At 43.6% G+C, this 14,242-nt stretch overlaps 1 non-coding gene across 1 annotated transcript; it reads right to left on the reverse strand.

The window, feature by feature from the left end:
* Positions 1-11,780: 11,780 nt before the first annotated feature.
* Positions 11,781-11,853, reverse strand: TRNAK-CUU (transfer RNA lysine (anticodon CUU)). Its single transcript has one exon. It is a non-coding gene; the product is annotated as a tRNA-Lys (tRNA).
* Between the last annotated feature and the right edge of the window lie 2,389 nt (positions 11,854-14,242).

Consider the following 14,242-nt stretch of genomic DNA (forward strand, 5'->3'; position numbering starts at 1 on the left):
CTCCAAAAGTGCCTGTAGAAGTGCCCCCAACTCCCTCCGTTTGTCTGCCTACAAGCTGCAGCTCTGAACCCCAGAATCACTGCTGCTTTCCCAGGAGGTGTGGATCGCCCCAGTGGCGATCCAGCACATTTCTCTGTAACCACACCTTATTCAGCAAAGCCCCGATTCCCCTTCCAAGTCTGTCCTGCCTTGGGTCCTCTCCCTTAAGCCCTAAGGTACCCTTTAGGGTACTCCTTCCACTTCCCAACTTACTTTCCTCTAACAGCTTAATACTTCTTCATAGTTTCCCAGTTGGGTCTCCTGAATGGAACCCGACGTGATAGCAAGAGGTTCCAGAAGACGGGCCCATAAGGACAGGATCTGGAAGTTCGTTTTCTCATGCCTTTGGGCTCAACATGGGGTGCTGATCTCCTGCCTCGTGGAAGAGGAGATGCTAGAAATCCATGGCGTGTGTGACATGAAATTTAACCAAATCACACTAGCCATCTGTGCCAAGCTGTGATAAACACCAACTGACACACACACTCGGGGGCCCCTGTAGCTGCTGCCCTTGACCATTACAGCAGTGTGGATGACTGTGGTGTGGGATGACTTATTTTTAGTGTAATTAAGTTTTTGCAGAGAGAAAAGAACAAGCTTAAGTCTTTTAATTCTCAGCTCAGATGAGGGCCCGAGAACCAGAGGGCCTACATGTCAACCCGAAAAAGAAAATTTCGTATTTCTTGTAGCCAGAGGACTGACATCGCTGAAAATTAAACATGAGATCTAATTTTGTACTGAATTGCACAATAGTGTGATTCATAGTGTCACTTAGATTCCCCCCACGTAGTAGTAAGAACAAACATCGCCTTACTCCTGATCTGATGGTGAAAATACTTAGTCTTTCATCATCAAGAATGATGTTATCTGTGGGTCTTTTTGTAGACGCTCTGTTTTCTTTTATTTATTTTGAGAAAGACAAGAAACAGCATGAGCAGGGGAGGGGCAGAGAGAGAGGGGGAGAGAGAGAGAGAGAGAGAGAGAGAGAGAGAGAGAGAACCCCAAGCAGGCTCCACACTGCCAGCACAGAGTCCAATATAGGGCTCAGACCCACGAACCCGTAAGATCATGACCTGAGCCGAAACCACGAGTCAGATGCTTAACTGATTGAGCCACTCAGGTGCCCCTGTAGATTCTCTGTATCAGGTTGAAGATGCTACCTTGTATTCCTAGTTTTTTGACAGATTTGGGTGTCGATTGTTGTCAAATGGTTGTTCTGCATCAGTTGATATAATCATCTAGTTTTTCTTTCTTAGACTGTTAACTTAGTAGATTACATTGATCCATCTGTGTAAGCATGAAAGAGAATGGATAAACCAAAAGAGGAAAAAATGACAAATTAATCAAAATAAGAACAGAAATCAATGAAGGAGAAAACACACATACAGTTTTGACACTGTTAAAAGCTAGTTCTTACAAAGACTAGAACATAAAGAAACCCAGTGGTATTTGCTAAATTTTTCTTAGAATCTGTAAACCTTCTACCAGGGGCCACATTGAGTCTGAATCTGAAAGAAAAGACCTCCTCCATCATATATGGGGCTCACGAAACTATGTACTGTCCCTTATTTCATACCGCTTTCCATTGCACAACATATATTTTAGAATCTGTTAATTATAGAAAAATTAAGATGCAACTAACTCATTCTGGGTTTATAAATATGAGTTAGAATGTTTCACCCATTCGAAATAACTAGTCGTAAAGCTAGAAATAGATTTCATTCCTCTAATCCATTCAAAATAACTAGTCATAAAGCTAGAAATAGAATTCATTCCTGTAACCCATTCAAAATAACTAGTCATAAAGCTAGAAATAGAATTCATTCCTCTAACGTTGGTCACCAGACATCATGGTACTAAAGACATTCATTCTCTTAGTTCACAACCTATGTTCAGGGGCATTTTCGCCTGGTTCTAGTTTCAACAGCCAAGGCATAAAAACCCTTTAACTATCTCAAAAGACTCCAATGCTCTAGTAATTGTGTCACTTAAAACAATTAAAGACTCCAACAACACAACAACAAAAGAAGTAAATGAAAACATGAATTCAGCATATCAATAAACTTGTAAGTATGAAGGTATTATATTTTCCCAGCCTGAACTTATAATGCTGTTTCAAATCAGTATGGTTTTTAAAATGGAAATGTATTTTTCTGAAGCCACTTAACTGATGTAAGAACGAGAAAAAAAATGACATTTAATTCAATAGGGGCTGTCAACACACAGAATGTTGTTAGTCAAATGTACAAACAAGAGTGTTTGCTTTGCAACTTTATTTCTGCTGATGAACGTGGTGAGGGAAGTTGAGAGTATAGTGTTCTGAAAACATAAGCATGAAAACTTTGCCACTGTGATAGTCACATTGGTCACTTTTGTCACTTTTGGGTGTATATGCTGTAAAACAAAAACAGTTACAGACACATATGAGGTGCTTGGATGGCTCAACTAGTTGAGTGTCTGACTTCATCTCAGGTCATGATCTAGCGGTCTGTGAGTTCGAGCCCCGCATCAGGCTTGCTGCTGTTAGCGCAAAGCCCACTTCGGATCCTCTGTCCCTCTCTCTCTCTGCCCCTCCCTGCTCATGCTATCTCTTGTCCCCCTCACCCTTTCTCTCTCTCTCAAAGTTGAATAAAAACATTTAAAAAATTAAAAAAATAAAAATAAAAAGAGTTCCAGACACACACACACGCACAAACACACACACGTACACATTCACATATGCATAAATGCACATGCAAATACACATACAAACACAAAACAGAAACATACACATGTGCATGCATAAACACATACACACATGTATACACACAGATATACCCACTTATACACGTAAACCCCTATTTATACACGTGCACATATTTACACATATACACACCAACTTACACACATGCATGCACACACATACTTATACACAAACACACATACCTAACTCATACATACATAACGCTGCACACACATACCCAGTCATACTATAGCATGTGTGTACAGATGTCCAAAAATAATTTTAAAAATTGTTGGGGCTTAGTAGACATGAAAGTATTCTAATAAATGCTGCATTAAAACCAAGTAAAATGTGTATCATGCTTATTTGGGCGACAGAACCTTTAGCAAAAGAAATGTCCTTGAAAATATTGTGATTATTCTCAACCATGAGTACAAATGTACCCTATTATAGATAGCTCAAACATTCTCATTTATAAAGCTGTTCCATTTCATCCCGGCCTCTTTTCCGATTTCGTCTCTGCCCTAATTTTGTCTTCTCCTCCCATCGTGTGATGCTCCAGACCTGACTTGAAAGTATCATAAGTCTAATGCTGAAAGTAACCAGCATTTTACAGGCTGATTGGAATTGCTGGGCTATTAGTAGGAATAAAATGGGCTCAATAAATTCTAGTATTCTAGTCTTGTTAATGTCATCCAAGGTGTAGGAAGAGATAAAGAATATTCGATACCTTCACTGTAATGATATTGACACAAACTACTGTGCTTTGGTTCATGCTTGGAAATGAGCAGACACCGTGGTTAGAAGCAAGCTCAAGAAACATTGGGAAAATGTTTTCGACTGCTTCAAGTTTCTTTATAAGGGAGAGGGCTCTGTATAAGGAAACAGGCTTCCTCAGAGTCCCATCTTGACTTAGGAAAAGACCATCACTGGCTTGCCATGATTCTCCTCCACGCCATAGAAGAAACATAGAGAGCATGGAGAGGAGAGGCAGAGGGCACCAGGCCGGGCGGCTCCATGCCACCACTGGGCGAGCAGTGACCAGGAAAAAAGACTAAGGCCTCTATTAATCAGCAATCCCTAGTCATTTGTGTTCCAGACATATTTCACCATGAGAACTGAAACGTGGCCAGGAAATGCACACTCTTAGACTCCTTAAGAGAGATGTCCTTGGGCCCGGACAAGTGTGCACTATCTTGTGGCATTTTGCATTTATCCGCAGAACTTAGAGCAAAATGCTGAACGGTCACAAGACACAGCTAATTTGGGGGCTCCTGGTTGGTTCAGTCAGTTGAGCATCAGGTCATGATCTCACAGCTCAAGAGTTCGAACCTGACTTCGGGTTCTCTGCCGTCGGCGCAGAGCCAACTTGAGATCCTCTGTAGCCTGCTTTCTCTCTTCCCCTGCCCCACTTGCACACGTTCTCTCTCTCTCTCTCTCTCTCTCTCTCTCTTTCTCTCCCTGTCTCTCTCTCTCTCTAATAAATAAACATTTGAAAAAAAGACACAGGTGCCTGGGTGGCTCAGTCAGTTAAGCATCCGACTTCAGCTCAGACTATGATCTCACGATTCGTGAGAGCCCCGTGTCGGGCTCTGTGCTGACAGCTCGGAGCCTGGAGCCCGCTTTGGATTCTGTGTCTCCCTCTCCCTCTGCCCCTCCCCTACTTGTGTGCACACATGCTCGCTCGCTCTCTCTCTCTCTCTCTCTCTCTCTCTCAAAAAATGAATAAAACATTTAAGAATATTTTTTAAAAATACACAACTAATTTTATTTCTCATGTGAAGATTCTTACATTCTACCCCTGCAGCATGGCTAAAAACCTGGAAAAACAAACATAGATATTCTCTTTTTTCCAAATACCACAATGCTCTATAATAAGTTTAAAAAGCAAAACCCCTCCCTTTTTGGAATCTGAAATAGATGATACACTCCTGTAACTATTCATTACTATGTAAATTGACAAATCATTGGTTATCAGCTTGAGTTGAAGTAACAATCTGCTCTAAATCCAGAATTAAATACAGGTGAAAAGCTCAACTTGGGGGCGATTAGTCTTGGAGATTGAATTAAAGTAGAGCAGACAGAGAGGTGGCAGACGTGTGGCGGGGGGAGGGTGGAAGCTAGGAATAAATACTGGCAATGCAGAGGAAGAAAAGGGTCATGCCTGCCCTGCCCTGCCCCCTCCATGTCTCCTCCAACATCCCTGGACCAGCCAAGGACTACCATTTTGCACCCAGATGACTCATCAATCCCACCACAGCCTCCTTAGTTGATGCTCTGTTCCACTGCTTTGGCGGGCATCAAAGTCATGGGTGAGCTCTGCTTTATGTGATCTTTTTGTATTCTCAGCAATCCTGCACGCAAATCAGTTTTATTAACAATTTAGGGTGAGCATGGAATTTGGTAACTGCCCCACGAATTCTAGGGATAGTTTATATTTTCAGTTAGTTGTTTGTATATATCATTTCTATGAACTTTCTATACACGGGGGAAAAAAATGGAAACAATGCCGTAGCCCTTTGTTAGCTCTCTGGCGGTCTCCAGTGAGGACTGTCCACAGGCAGAGTCATCTGCTTGGTGGGGATCACGGGGCTCCTGTTTCCACACGTCATCGTCCAGACAGAACCAGGATCACGCCAATGGCAGAGAGACTGTAGCGCCATCCAGACGCCTTTCCTCTGACAGTTCAAGGTTGGTAGTCAGTGCTCAGATAGAAAGAGGTGCTGATGAACACGGCTGGTTTTTTTAGGACTGAACTCAATGTCTTACAACGATAAACGTTTGGGACACGAAAGAAACATCTTAAAACATTAACCGCGCAAGTGTTGGGAAATACGAATATTTTCCAATTGCTATCAAATTCTGTTGCTTTGGTTTCCTAGATTTTTGTTTCCTTCTCTTGCTGGATCGTAAGGTATTTCTATTTTTCAAATTTTCAAGGAACCTCTATACTGCTTTCCATAGTGGCTGTACCAGTTTACACTCCAATCAACGGTGCACAAGGATTCTCTTTTCTCCACACCCTCCCTCACCTTCTGGGACTTTAAAGCAATCCAAAAACATCACCCCTGCACTGTGTGTATGTAGTTAGGGCAGGGGCGTTAGGGAATGGAGAGAGCAACCATCTCCTCCAATGGGCGTCTCCATCTGGAAAGTGTGAGGGGGGTTTCACCTGCCATTATTTCATTTAAAGGGCAGTAAAACTGCTCATCATCCAGATGTGGGATGCTTAAAGCAAACCCTGTGTGCAGACTAAAAAGGAGGAGGCTTTGCCTGGCGCTGCATGGAATTTCCCACAAAGGGCATCCTATCCTTATGGTATTCCTCTTCCTAACCTGGCAGGTGCAGAGGTAGCTACAGGAAGCAGATTCGCTACCCCATGTCTTACTCCTCTGCTGTCCATTAAGCCAAAGCCCTCTCTGCATTGAAAAACTCCCTAAGTGAAAGAATTTATTCTAAGATGACTTTCACTGTCTTATGAATGAGATGTCAACATGGGATCGATCCATCAAATAAATAACACAGATTGGAAGCAGTTTCCATACAGTTACAGGATTATAGCCATCCTTTAAAACATGATAAAGGGCAGGTGGATTTTTCATCTACGATGTGCACCACCACCCTTCCTAGCAGCTCCCCGCCCTGACCCACAGTCCCGGAGCCAAAGCGGTCCCGTCCAGAGTCAGACTGAATTTCCATCAATTTTCCCACTTCCACTCTTCATTCTGCCATTTCTTTGTTGAGCCCTTTCAAGGCTGAGCCATGCGGTTCAGACAAGGACCAGCAACCAAAATTATAGTGTATTCAAGGTTACAAAGTTTTGCCTCCAATACATTCATTTAAGCAAAGGTATTTTCACAAAGAATGTTTATGAACTATTTCATGCTTGGAAAGTACTCTGTGCAAATGAAATCGTCTCTGGCTTCACTGGGTTAGTGTTTACTTATGGCTGCCATGGAGTTGTCATTGAGGACCCAGGGCAAGCTATGCCCTGGAGAGGGGAGGGGAGAGGAGGGGAGAAGAGGGGAGGGGAGGGGAGGAGAGGGGAGGGGAGGGGAGGGGAGGGGAGGGGAGGAGGAGAGGAGAGGAGAGGAGAGGAGAGGAGAGGAGAGGGAGGGGAGAAAAGGGGAAGGGAGGGGAGGGGACGAGAGAAGAGAAAAGAGAAACATTTATAAGGTACAGCAGAGTGAAACTGAGGTAGCATTGTTGTCATATTAATGTTTCTTAATTTTTCTAGCAGTGTTTTTTTAATAACTTGAAGCATTTCAGAATCTTTGCTGCAGAAAGACCGTGAGATACAGTTTATGAAGGAAGACGACATCAGGATCATCCTAACCCCAAAATTCCACCTAAGCTTTGGCTCCTGCTGTCCTGAAAGACAACTGTAAGAGAAGGAAAGAGGGAGCCCCCATGCGCTGAGCACCCCGGGAACCTACATGTTTCCTCCAGAGTCACCTCAGTTAACCTCTACCCTGTGGGCCAGCTGCTAGGGGCATTTGATAGAGGTTCCCCCATCTCAAGAAAATGGCCCAGGGCATTCGGTCTTGTGGATGTGGGGAGCGTGGTGAGCTCTATGTCAATGCATGTTTCCTTCTCCATTCATGCTCACCCCTCAAATGAAATAGGAGGTGTGGAACAACTATTTGGGAAGGGAAGGGGCGGGCAGACCCAGAAATGCAACACTCTTGGCATTACAAGGAGTGGTGAATTGTAAGACAAACAGTATCCTTAAGTGGATGCCAATTCCAGAAGACTCTGAAGGATGTGAGTGAGTGCCCAGACTGATCTGTGCAAGGTAACCTGGTCATCTGTGTGCCAAGAGACAATGTGTGAAAATGGTATCCCAATGGCGAGACATGGAATTGAGAGCAGAGGCCAGCAAGTTGTGGTTGGGGACTCTATTCTAACCCTCACCAGCTCCCTAGGCCATTACACCCATAAGCCCCTCACACGACAGCCGTTGTAGAAAGAACTTCCAAAACTTTGCATGGATGGAAATTTTGCCCATGAGTTGAGAAATCTGGAATTGACTAGAATTATTTACTGTCAAGCAGAAATGAGATTTTATGATGGAAAACGAAATATTTAAAAAATTACAATTTTTCCCTCTTTAGTAGTTTTTTCAGATTGTAGTTATGAAACCTAGACATGGCTTTAGACTTTATTTTCAAAACAGGAATGTTTTGAAAGCATTATTGAAGTAGGATTGATTTTCGCCAGCTGCCAAAGGAAAGCGTGCAATCTTCTCTTTATCCCTTTGTTTTTCTAGTGAACTATTTTCTGTTTTCACCCTGAAAACTGGAGCCCCCTTCCCCTAAGACAAAAACCTCTTACTGACCAAAGCAGGAATCATTAAAAAAAAAAAAATCTCATCCCTTTTAATATTTTAGCTCGTGGTTGTTACAACTTGTTTTTTTTCCTCTTTAGAAAGCCTTCCCATGCTATTCCAGGCCCAACATCGCCGACCACCTAACGGTAGTGACTGTGTAAGTTACATAACTCTCTGAGTTGTGTTTATTCTTCTATAAAGTAAGAGCCTTACGTATCATCCGTATCAGTATCAGGAGTACTGTATCAAACAGCCTCGCAAGGAGACAGGACATTAATTACAGAGACAGGAAAAGCCATGGCCTAATTAACAATTAATACAAGTCCATCTCTATTCTAGAAAAGCAGAGGTCTGTGAAGGGCAGAGAGCACGGGTGTTCACAACATCACGTCCCTGCTAAGCAACTAGTGACCTGTTTCAACTGCTGTACTGACATCCCAGGTCCAAAGAAAAAATGTTCTCATTTCTACCAAACGCCCCGGAAAAAAAATAGCTTTTCTTCCATCAGTTTTATTTTATTTTATCTTATTTTTGGTCTTTGGAAAATTCTATCATATTAGGCAGATACGACTGTATTTTGAATTCCCCTGCGGGTCTTTCCACAACGCCTCCTCCCTGTGAGGTTCACCACTCATTCCTGACTGGCCAGCAAGTTTCTTCTGTGACTGGATGACACCCCCTGGCTGACATAGCTCGCCTGTCCCCACCACTTCCATTAGATGGCAGATCCTCTAAATTAGGGTGCTTCCATTTTCCCGGTATATTCTTACCAGAGTGAAAGATGAGATAATCAGTGCCTGTGTTTTCATTTGCTTAGGCTAAGGTCAAAGTCAGGAATAAATCTAACATGTTAGTAAGAATTTTTTCTTCCTTTCTCTTAACGTTTCTTTATCTTTGAGAGAGTGAGAGACCACGAGTGGGAGGAGGTGCAGAGAGAGAGGGGGACAGAGGATCTGAAGTAGGCTCTGTGTTGACAGCAGAGAGCCTGACGTGGGGCTCGAACCCACGAACCACGAGATCATGACCTGAACCGAAGTAGGATGCCAAACCGACTGATCCACCCGGGTGCCCCCTTCCTTTTTTTTTTAATTCATAATATTTATACCACTTTTCCCCCGTGGAAGGTGGTTATTTATGCCCATTAATTGGATCGCTTACACATGTCAGGACAAATCAATGCAACCTTAGCTTTAAGGTAAGTTTTGGGTTTAAATCCAAACATCGCCGACCACCTAATGGTAGTGACTGTGTAAGTTACATAACTCTCTGAGTTGTGTTTATTCTTCTATAAAGTAAGAGCCTTACGTATCATAGAGCTCCATGAGGGCAGAGAACTCACGCCATTTTGTTTTACACATCGCCTTTTCCAGTTGTCAAATAACTAAGAGCCACTCCTTAAGGGATGATGCCCAAGTCCACTCCAGTAACATGGTCAGTACACAGGCCCTCAGGTAATGGCCACATCACCCAATGTGTGGCCAGAATCATAGCGGAAATGCCTTCCCAATTTCTGGGTAGAATTACTTATAATAAGGACAGAAAGAAGAGAGCACAGTGGGTGGCATCCTCAGACATGAAAAAGAACCCCCCTCCAGGTGGGGCTCACGGAGTTACTAGGTAAACACACCCCCACCACACCCCTTCAATCAGTTTTGTCCAACATCGACTGCAAAAGTCACATGCCTTCTTCCTTTTTTTTTTTTTAAATCTCCCTGGGTGATTTTAATAGACAACCAAGATTTTTTTATTTTTTTTTAAGTTTATTCATTTATTTTGAGAGAGACAGAGAGAGAGTGGGGGAGTGGCAGGGACAGGGAGAGAGAGACAGAATCTCAAGCTGGCTCTCCCCTGTCGGCACAGAGCCAGATGTGGGGCTCGATCCCCAGGCCGTGAGATCATGACCTGAGCTGAGATCAAGAGTCGGACGCTTAACCAACTGAGCCACCCGGGCGCCCCTAAGATTTTATTTTTAAGTAATCTCTACACCCAACATGGGGCTCAAATCCATAACCCCAAGATCAAGAGTCACACGCTCCACCAACTGAGCCACTCGGGCACCCCAGGAGTCACACACCTTCTTGAAACTCCCTGTCGGCGCTCTAGCTCACACGGCGAGTGGTATCTAGGAATATGCGATGGACCCAGCAAGCAGCAGAAACCATGGCCCCCAACTCACCATCAAAGAACAAGGCAGCAGGTAGCAGCATCCTGAAAAGCCTAAAATACCTTCCTAAACTACGGAGGGATGATAATGACAGCCTGGAATTAACTTCTGATGGTGCATATTGTGCCATGTATCTGTCGTCTAGAGTGCATTGTATTTATAAAACCATGGAAGAAGGACCAGGGAAAATATATGATGACACAGTCAGGGCCCCTGAGTCAACAGGCAGAGCAAGAACCCTGGTTCTGTCACTGGCCTGACCCCCTGAACTCAGGAAATTTCTAGTAGAAAGTCCTGCCTAGCTGCCATTATACCTTTTAGAAACAAGTGAAGGGCTGGAACAGAAGAACAATTTGAGGAAGACCCCCTAACCAGATGAATCAGAAAGTGCCAGAAATGGCCAACAGTCACCTCAAGCTCATTATAATGTTAAAATCTCCTTCTGAATATTCATCCCAAGCCCTAATAAAAGGAGCCTGCTGGGGCGCCTGGGTGGCTCAGTCCGTTAAGCTTCCGACTTCGGCTCAGGTCATGATCTCGCGGTTCGTGAGTTCAAGCCCCGCGTCGGGCTCTGTGCTGACAGCTCAGAGCCTGGAGCCTGTTTCCGATTCTGGGTCTCCCTCTCTCTCTGACCCTCCCCTGTTCATGCTCTGTCTCTCTCTGTCTCAAAAATAAATAAACGTTTAAAAAAAATTAAAAAAAAAAAAGGAGCCTGCTTTCCTTTGTCTGGGGAGTCATGGCTTTGGAAATTATTCCAGAGATCTCCTTGTTTGTACAAATAAAAGCAACCTTGTGAGGCAACCCCACCTGGTAAAGTCTCCATCTATGGCTCACCGGGGAGAAGCCCACCCTGGCCCTTGGTCCCAGGACAAGAGCCTCAGGAACTGCATCGAATGTTGCAGGACACTGGCGGGTCTCAGGGCTCCCAGGAGAGGCTCTGCCTGTAGCCGCCACATTGCCGAGCATCTCTCTTGCTCCAAAACTTAGAGCAGCTCTGGCCTGCTTGATTTTGGGGAGGTCTTTTCACTCTCTATGCCCCTGAGGGAGACAGATTCTCTGTGCAAGTGAGATAAAAAGAGAAAGAAAAAAAAAAAGGGAGCCTTCTGTCTCCTGAGAAACTGCTATTCCTTGTGCCTGCCCTCATCCTCCAAAGATGGGAGAACCCAGTCGCCAAGGGCACATTGCAGAGTAAAGTGCCCGTTTTTGTAGAAACATTCTAAAGAAGTCTTCCCTTCTAGGTTCCCTTCTGCTAATCTACACCCCCCAGGATGTCCACCCCCTGGAGCACCTGTTCCCAAATGGGAAGCCACCCCACCGGGTGCACGGCACTGCAGGTCTGGCCCAGATTAAGCCCCCCGGGGATGGAGACACTAATCACCCACCCACGTTCACATTAATCCTGACTAAAGCCGAGCCTTGACGTCCAGAAATGTTTCCTCTTTTCCTCTGTGAAGCTTTCCTTCAAATCCCTAAGTGTTTAGTGTTTCTTTGTTTTATGTTTATTTTATTTTTTTTAATAATCTTAACACCCAGCATGGGGCTCGAACCCACCACCCTGAGATCAAGAGTCTCACACTCTTCCGACTGAGCCAGCCAGGCACCCCTAGTGTTTCTTCGTATAAGGTGCCTTGTTTCTTTCCTATGTGCATCCCACATTTTGCAAGGAAAGGCAATTCTTTCTTGATTACTGTGTGCCAGGCTCTTTGCACTGCTTTTGTGAACGGTGTTTAACTCATACCAGCCCTCCAAGATGAATGTTATTATTTCCATTTTAAAGATGCAGAGGCTAAGATGCAGGGACATTAAGTAAGTTGACGGTGGACACTCTGATAAAGGAAAGAAGTAGGTCTGTTCAAGTCTAAAAACCCCTAATCTTTCACTATGCCAAGCTGTCTCTAGGACAGGTGGCACCTGTATTTAACAAGTAAATCTACTAAATGATCTATTACACAACACAATTAAGCCAGAACCGGAAAGAGTTTATAAATGGACTAAGCAAATATCTCATTTGTATCATATGGTCAAAATTGGTAGAGAAATGTTTTTAAAGTCACAGGAAAAGAACTTCCAGAAATAACAAATTCATAAGACCAAGTGAGAATTTTAAGAAAAGATTTCCTAGGGGCACCTGGATGGCTCAGTCTGTCAGCCTCTGACTCTTGGTTGTTGGTTTCGGCTCAGGTCAAGGTCATGACCACTGTTTGTGAGTTCCAGCCCCACTTTCCCATCAGGCTCCACACAGCTGGTGTAGAACCTGCTTAGGATTCTCCCTCTCTCTTTGCTCCTTCCCCTCTCTCTCTGTCTCTCTCGCTCGCTCTCAAATAAATAAACTTAAAAAAAAAAACTGGGGGCAGGGGGGCACCTGGGTGGCTCGCTCAGTAAAGCGTCCAACTTTGGCTCAGGTCATAATCTCATGGTTCATGGGTTCAAGCCCCACATTGGGCTCTGTGCTGACAGCTCAGAGCCTGGAGCCTGCTTCAGATTCTGTGTCTCCCTCTCTCTCTGCCCATCCCTGCTCATGCTCTATCTCTCTATCCTTCAAAAATAAATAAACATTAAAAAATTTAAAAAAAGAAAGAAAAGTTTTCCTAGCAAAAGTACACTGATATTTGAGTATTTGGATATTTTTCCTCTGAAGAAATCTTATTTGGTCTCTCTATGAGTGGCAAACAAGATAAAAAAAATAATGATAAGGCCATATACATCATACACCCTGTCCCTTCAAACTATAAATCCAGAAGTGTTTTTTTATCTTTCATTGAATAAGAGAAGAGAATCATGTTGACTTCTTAGTTACACTGAAGGAAGTGAAGACAAATACATTAATTAGCTAAAGACCTTTATCTACTTTAAAGTTGATAAAATAACCAATATGAAATAATTAATAAAATCATCTCAAGCATTCTTTTATGTTATTTATTTTTGAGAGAGAACGAGCGAGCAGGGGAGGGGCAGAGAGAGTGAAAGAGAATCCCAAGCAGGCTCTGTGCTGAGGCAGTGAGCCCGATTCAGGGCTCAAACTCACGAACCGCGAGATCATGACCTGAGCTGAAATCAGACGCTCAACCGAGCCACCCAGACGCCCCCATCTAAAGTACGTTTAAAGTGCTAACAAAGGATAGAAATAAATGTCTGGCACCAGCAGAAAGATGCCCGTGGCATCTATACTCTGGACCTCCACGTGAAGCTAGAGTTGAAGATGCTGATTGTCTAGGATGGGAGCACTCAGTGCAATAATCTAATCAAGTACAGAGTCAACAGTTCTAGGGACACGCAAAAAAGAAAGAAAATACCATGTCTTAGCAAGTCTTAAGATAGTTATTGAGGGAGGTCTTTTATTTTGCCAGTATCCCATAATTATCTAGTCCATATATCTCTGCCGCACCTATTCACTCCAGAGAAGGTAAAATCCTAGTTGTGACAGAGGAACCAAGGAAGACAAGACACCGTTTCTGGTCTTAGACATCCCGATACCTTGGAGGTGCAGACAGCTGCATGTCAACATACTTTCAGACGGAAAGGCAGGTGGTTGCTTGCTAAGGGGTATTAAGAGTCTCTCCTTTAAAGAAATTCTATGTTAGAAATGTAACTCATGGATCACAACTGTGTCCAAGGCTCCAGATCACTCAGATTAAATGCTCGTGGTATAAACCTTTGACAGCCACCAGCACCAACGGACGCAAATAGAGATGCTCACCACGAGACATATTAGAATTTTTACCGCAGTATGATTTGGGATAGGCAAAAACTGGAAATGATGAAATGCCCATCAAAAGCAGAAAGGCAAATCAATTCTGAATGTAAAGTGGAAAACGACAGAGCAGTCAGCATAAATGTTCTACTACTACATATAATGACATAGCTGAATCCACAAACAATATCGTGTGAAAAGGACAAACGACGTGAGAGTGCACTCTATACAATGTCACTCATAAAGGACAGGAACAGGAAATACCAAGCTGTGTACTGCCCAATGACAAAAGGAAAG

The sequence above is a fragment of the Panthera uncia genome, chromosome D4, assembly GCF_023721935.1.
Source record: "Panthera uncia isolate 11264 chromosome D4, Puncia_PCG_1.0, whole genome shotgun sequence".
NCBI lineage: Eukaryota > Metazoa > Chordata > Mammalia > Carnivora > Felidae > Panthera > Panthera uncia.